Genomic DNA, 6,772 nt, shown 5'->3' with positions numbered 1-6,772 from the left:
TTTATTAATTTTTAATAGTTTTATTAGGGACTCATACAACTCATCACAATCCATACATACATCAACTGTGTAAAGCACATTTGTACATTCATTGCTCTCATCATTCTCAAAACATTTGCTCTCCACTTAAGCCCCTGGCATCAAGTCTTCATTTTTCCCCTCCCTTCCCGCTTCCCCTCCCTCATGAACCCTTGATAATTTATAAATTATTAATTTGTCATATCTTACACTGTCTGATGTCTCCCTTCACCCACTTTTCGGTTGTCCTTACCCCAGGGAGGAGGTCACATGTAGATCCTTATAATCGGTTCCCCCTTTCCAACCCACCCTCCTTCTACCCTCCGTATCGCCACTCACACCACTGTTCCTGTAGGGATCATCCGCCCTGGATTCCCTGTGTTTCCAGTTCCTATCTGTACCAGTGTACATTCTTTGGTCTAGCCAGACTTGCAAGGTAGAATTTGGATCATGATAGTGGGGATGGGGAAGAAGCATTTAGGAACTAGAGGAAAGTTGTATTTTTCATCGTTGCTACATCGCACACTGACTGGCTCTTCTCCCCGAGACCCCTCTGCAAGGGGATCTCCAGGGCCTTCAAATGTGCTTTGGGTCTCCACTCCGCACTCCCCACCTCAATCACTATGGTAAGATTTTGTGCTCTTATGATGATGCCTTACACCTGATCCCTTCGACACCTTATGATCGCACAGGCTGGTGTGCTTCTTCCATGTGGACTTTGTTGCTTCTGAGCTAGATGACTGCTTGTTTACCTTCAAGCTTTTAAGACCCCAGACGCTATATCTTTTGATAGCCAGGCACCATCAGCTTTCTTCACCACATTTGCTTATTCACCTGCTTTGTCTTCAGCGGTTGTATCGGGAAGGTGAGCATCATAGAATGCCAATTTAATAGAAGAAAGTATTTTTGCATTGAGTACCTGAGTGGAGGCCCAATGTCCTTCTGCTACCTTAATACTAAACCTATAAATATATGCACATAGATCTATTTCTCCATCCTCATATAAATAAATATATTTGCATATGTATATGTCTTTATCTAGACCTCTATAAATGTCCTTTGCCTCCCTGCTCTTTCCTCTATTTCCTTTGACTTTCTTCCTGTCCCACTATCATGCTTTGTCCCCACCAGGGTTTCAGCAATTCTTCTTTGTTACATTACCCTTGATCATGCCCTACCAGGCCTCCCACACCTCTCACCACCAATTTGGATCACTTGTTGTTCCCTTGTCCCTGGGTTTGTTAACACCACTTCCTTTCCTGATGTATGGATTTTTATGAGTTGTAAGAACACCCAATAAAATAATATTTTAATAAAAATAAAATAAGGCTTCCTCCAATCCTGATGCCACATTATTTTTCATATAATCTAGCTTCTGATTATTTTCTCAACATACAGATTGAACAAGTATAGTGTACATAGATCAAAAGGCATGCATCATTACTGTGTACTGTTCAGACAACTGCCTCGTGATCTATGTACAGGTCTCACATGAGCACAATTAGTTATTCTGGAATTCCCATTCTACTCAAGGCTATCCATAGTTGTTTTTGTTGTTTGATTCACACAGTCACATGCCTTTGCATAGTCAATAAAACCAAATAAACCTCTTTCTGGTATTTTCTGCTTTCAGTCAAGATCCACCTGACATCAGCAATGCTAGTCTTCAATCCGAGTTCTCTTCTAAATCCTGAATCTCTGGCAGCTCCCTGTCATTGTACCTCTGCAACCATTGCTGTATGATCTTCAGTAAAATTTTACTGGTGTGATGTATCAAGCATTGTTGTTGTTAGGTGCCTTCCAGTTGGTTTTGAGCATTGCAACTCTGTGCACAACCAAAGAAAACAGTTCACCATCCTGCAACATCCTCACAATTGTTCCTATGCCCTGGCCCATTCAGATGGCAGCAGGGTCACCCAGAGTGAATAGGTTTCGGTTGAGTTTCCAGACTAAGAAGAGACAATGAAGAAAGTCTCAGCCCCTCCCTTCAGAGGAAGGAGCCACTGAAAAACATATTCATCGCTTCAAAACATATCAATGATATTGTTCTATAATTTAGCATTTTATTGGGTCAACCTTTCCCTGGAAAGGGTACAAATATGGATCTCTTCCAGTCAGTTGGCCAAGTAGCTGTCTTCCAAATTTCCTGGCACAGACAAGTGAATACTTCCAGTGCTTCCTTCGCTTCTGAAACATTTTCAATTGGTAGTCTATAAATTCCTAGAAACCTGTTTTTGACTAACACTTTCAACATAGCTTGAAAGTCTTCCATCAGTACCATTGTTTCTTGCTTATAGGCTACCTCTCGACATTTTTGCATGTTGACTAGTTCTTTTTGGTAGGTATAGTGACTTTGTATTCTGTTCATTTTCTTGGGATGCTTCCTGAATTGTTCAATGTTTTTCCCATAGAATCTTTGTGTTACAAGTCAAGGCTTGAATTATTTTATACTGAGGTGTTCTTTATTTGTGTTTTTTAATGATAGATCTTTGTACATTTCATTATGGTATTTTACTGTGTCTTCTCATGTTGCCCTTTGAAGTCTTCTATTCCGCTCTTTGACTTCATCATTTCTTCAGTTTTCCTTAGCTGCTTTATGATCAAGAGCAAGTTTCAGAGTCTCCTCTATCCATCTTGATCTTTACTTTCCCTCCGTCTTCTTTGTGACCTTTCACTTTCTTCTTGTATGATGTTTTGATGTCCTCCCACAGCTCGTCAGGTCTTCTGTTATTAGTGTTTAGTGCATCAAATATGTTCTTAAAATGTTCTCAAAATTCACGTGGGATAGCTCAAGTTCTTATTTTAGCTCTAGTGAATATGCCTAAATTTTCTTCTGCTTCTACCTGAACTTACATCTGAATACTTGATGGTTTGCTCCATCATCTCTTCCCACAGGTGCAGTCCATTTGAGTTCTGTGTATTCCATCTTAGGAAGTCACATTTTGTGCTGTTGGAAAAAAAAGCATTTGCAATCAAGAAGTAGTTTGTCTTGTAAAATTCTACCATACGATTTCTAGCTTCCTTTATATCACCAAGGCCATATTTTTCCTTCCTCTTTTTTTCCAACTTTGTAATTCCAATCACAAATAGTTATCAATGCATCTTGATTGTTTGACCAATTTCAGACTAAAGACATGGGTAGAATTTTCTGCATAGCTTTAGTGTTTGGGCATACATTTTAATAATAGTTGGATTCATTGGATTTCTTTGTAGGCTGGTAGACATTATCCTATCGCAGAGAGCATTGTACTTTAAAACAGATCTTGTAATGTCAGTGCCATTCCTCTAGACTGTCTCATTCCCAGCATAGGACACAACGAAATTTTCTGTTTCTAAATGGCCCCTACCAGTCCATGTCAGCTTACTAATGTCTAGAATTTTTATGTGTTCTATTTCATTTTTAATGACTTAGAATTTTCCGAGAATCATATTTTGGGTAGTCCAAGTTTCAATTATTAATTTATGTTTGCAACCGTTTCTTCTCATTTTGAGTTTTGCCCCATTAGCAAGCGAAGGTCCTGAAGGCTTTATTTCATCCATGTTATTATGGTCCACTTTGCTACGAGAAGGCAGCTCTTGCTCAGTCATAAGTTAAGTGTCTTCTAACATCAGGGGCTAATTGTCTGGCGATATCTCTGACCTTCCTGAGGTTTTCAGTAACTGGCAAGCGTTCAGTGTTATTTCTCTCAAGTGGACAGTCTATTCTTTCTTCCTAGTCTGTTCTTAGCCTGGAAGCTGTGCTGAAGCTTGTTCACTTTGTGTGACTCTGCTGATACTTGAAATACCAGTGACTCAACTTCCAGTATCACAGCCACACACTAGCCGCCACTGCCCAACAAACTGACAAACAAGCATTAGTGTATATTGTCAATAACCTATACAAATAATTGCTCTTTATATCAGTAATAAAATAACTTGTTGAGGAAGATTCAAATGTATGTATAAATTGGGAGTCCTCCAAAGGAAATGGCTATCATATGGCTCCACATTTCTGAGTTTCTTGCTTCTTTGTGGTATATACTTATACATTAATTGTGCCTTTACAGTGCCAAATTAAAAACTCTTAAAAATTCACCAAGAAATAACAGTTTATATTAACTCTTTGTGATGTCCCCACCATATACCGTATATACTCGTGTATAAGCTGAGTTTTTCAGCACACTTTTAATGTAGTTTTTGTGGTAAAATTAGGTGCCTCAGCTGATATTTGGGTCGGCTTACACTCGAGTATATATGTAGATATTTCTGATAATCAGTCACAAAACTGACAATGAATAAGAGAATGTCAAATTAATATTGTTGTCAAACTGCTCAATGCTGATTTGTCTATGAAACCGCATTTCACGAAACATCTAAGGAGCTATTTCATAATATTAGGAAATGATAAAGGAATGAATGTAATAAAGACCTGCAAAAATAACATGAAATTAAATTCAGTGACACAACTAAACTATTACAATCAAAAGCACAATGGTTATGATGTAGAATACGTAAATTTTACATTTTTTAGAACCTAAATCATATACAAGGGAGTTACAAAAACTTCATGGAAAATGGAATGAAAAGATAGCAGAATTTTTCAACAAAATTTTGAAGCTTCATTCAAAATATTTTAAGATAATCTTTGAGTTAGCAAAAGTGTATCTTTTGATTGTGAAAATAATATTAAAATAAACGTCTCCTCTTATACAAAAGTAATGTCAGACCAGACACTGTGAGTAGCTGGTAATCAGTTTACTGAAGTCATTCTTTGAAAAGTAGCAAAGGAAGTGAGATCGTGTACATCTTTAAAATAAAACATGGATAATAATGAGTAGTGGAGCTCTCATGAAGCTGGGGTTAAAGCACTCGTTTTCTAATGGAAACTCGGCAACCTTTCTATGGGAGAAAGATATAGCAGCCTGCCTCCTGAGAAACCTTGACAACCATACACAGTCAGTCTACTGTTGGGTTGCTCTGGATTAGAATCGAATGAGTGGCAGTGTGCTTAGGTTGGTTTGGTCTAGTAATGAGCAATTATTGTGATAGGATCATTCATGTATCCAATATCAGTATTTCCTCTAGATTTAATAAATATCATATGTGACATTCCTTGTCAAGTTTCTGGCTAATAAATCACAGAAGTTGAACATCTTGAAAGGCATATTAGGAAAATTAACACTTGGAAGAGAAAAAGGGTTCCAGTTGGCCTTATTACAAAATGAGCTCTTATTTGCTTTATGAATGTGATTTAAAAAAAAATCCATCTCTTCATCTCCAAATGTATCCCTGGAAGTATATGCTTATATTTAATAATCATGTAGCCAAGAAGCATCTCTTAAAAACAAAACTTAAATATACTTGATAGCAGACACAGAAAGTCTCAATTCCATGCACACCATGGAGCAGATTTCAATCTCTCACAGAAAAATTGAAAGTATATGAACCATATTTATTAAGCTTTCATGAATCCTTTAAGTGACATTATTGGGCTATTTTGGTCTTTTCCATAATATTTTGAATAGTTTAATTCCAAAAGTCTGAGACAAACAACCCTACCCATTTCCTTTAACATCATATGAAATCATCTGAGATTTTTCTTTGCCATAATCAATCCATTAAAGGTTATGAAGATCCATTAAAGGCTATGAAAGATCATTGAATAGTAAAAAATATAATGATAGAAAACCAAACATAAATCAAGCCCAAAACAATGAAGTCGAATTCTGACTCATAACATCCCCTCAGAATGAGTAGAACTGCCTCATAGGGTTTCCAAATCAGTAGATCTCTTAAGAAAGTGACTGCCGTATTTTTCTGGATTAGCACCAGTGCATTCCAACAGCTGACCTTTGGCTTGTGGTTGAGTGCTTTAGTAACTTTGTCACCAGGGCTTCTATATAAGGCAGAAAAATCTAATGATGTAAAATACTTATAAATGACACTAAAATATTTATTCTTCTTTGTAAATAAAATGTGCAGTTTATAAAGTTTATAACCAATCTTTTAAATCCAACACAATTTGAAATGCATTAAAGAGGATGGCTTTGTAAAATAATACCACTCCAACAATCTGTAGAAAATTAGCATCTTTTCATAAGCAAATTCTCTGAACCTTCCTGCCCTTGTCTATAGTTTATGTGCATTTTAAGCAAAGCATATATTTAAAAGAAAGCTACCAAGAATAATAACAGTATTTCCAAACAGATAAAAACATGCATAATAACGCTTAAAAGAAAATTTCATACAATTCCTTCTGTCAAGAATAATTTATTCCACAATTTTATTTACAAATAATTTTAAGGGTATATATTTTGTTAAAAACAATGCACTGTTTTATGTATGTTTCTTTCTTTCTTTTTCAAAACAGGGGAAATCGTGAATGCAGTCCCCCACTACCACAAATTATGCAGTCAAGTTTCCCGCATTTGGGGAAATCACAGGAGTCAGCACATCCCAAGTGCAATGGATAAGCCTCGCCCTGGGAAAACCACCTTCCTGATCATGGTGTCTCTCCTGCTAGGTAAGTCTGTATATGTATCTTTCTAAAAGTTAAATTTTGTTCATGAAACTTAAAGTTCCTTCTATACAGAACCTATTGGTTTTGTCTCTTTTCTGTCTATCTTCCTGAAAAATATGTGTTCATTCCAAACCTCACTATTGAATCTTGAGAGTCCCATTCTCAGACAGTTTTACTTATAGGTTTAATTTGTATCTCTCATTGTCATTCATTTGGGTCTGTCATTTCTCATTCCTCCTAGTAAAAATATGTCTC

The 6,772-nt window shown here is 36.7% G+C and overlaps 1 non-coding gene across 1 annotated transcript; it reads right to left on the bottom strand.

The window, feature by feature from the left end:
* Nucleotides 1-6,364: 6,364 nt before the first annotated feature.
* Nucleotides 6,365-6,528, bottom strand: LOC115868926. Its single transcript, XR_004045883.1, has one exon. It is a non-coding gene; the product is annotated as a U1 spliceosomal RNA (small nuclear RNA).
* Between the last annotated feature and the right edge of the window lie 244 nt (nt 6,529-6,772).

Source organism: Echinops telfairi, unplaced genomic scaffold, assembly GCF_000313985.2.
Source record: "Echinops telfairi isolate 266 unplaced genomic scaffold, ASM31398v2 ScPeMD7_18;HRSCAF=68, whole genome shotgun sequence".
Taxonomy (NCBI): Eukaryota; Metazoa; Chordata; class Mammalia; order Afrosoricida; family Tenrecidae; genus Echinops; species Echinops telfairi.
This window is presented reverse-complemented; position numbering and strand designations above follow the sequence as displayed.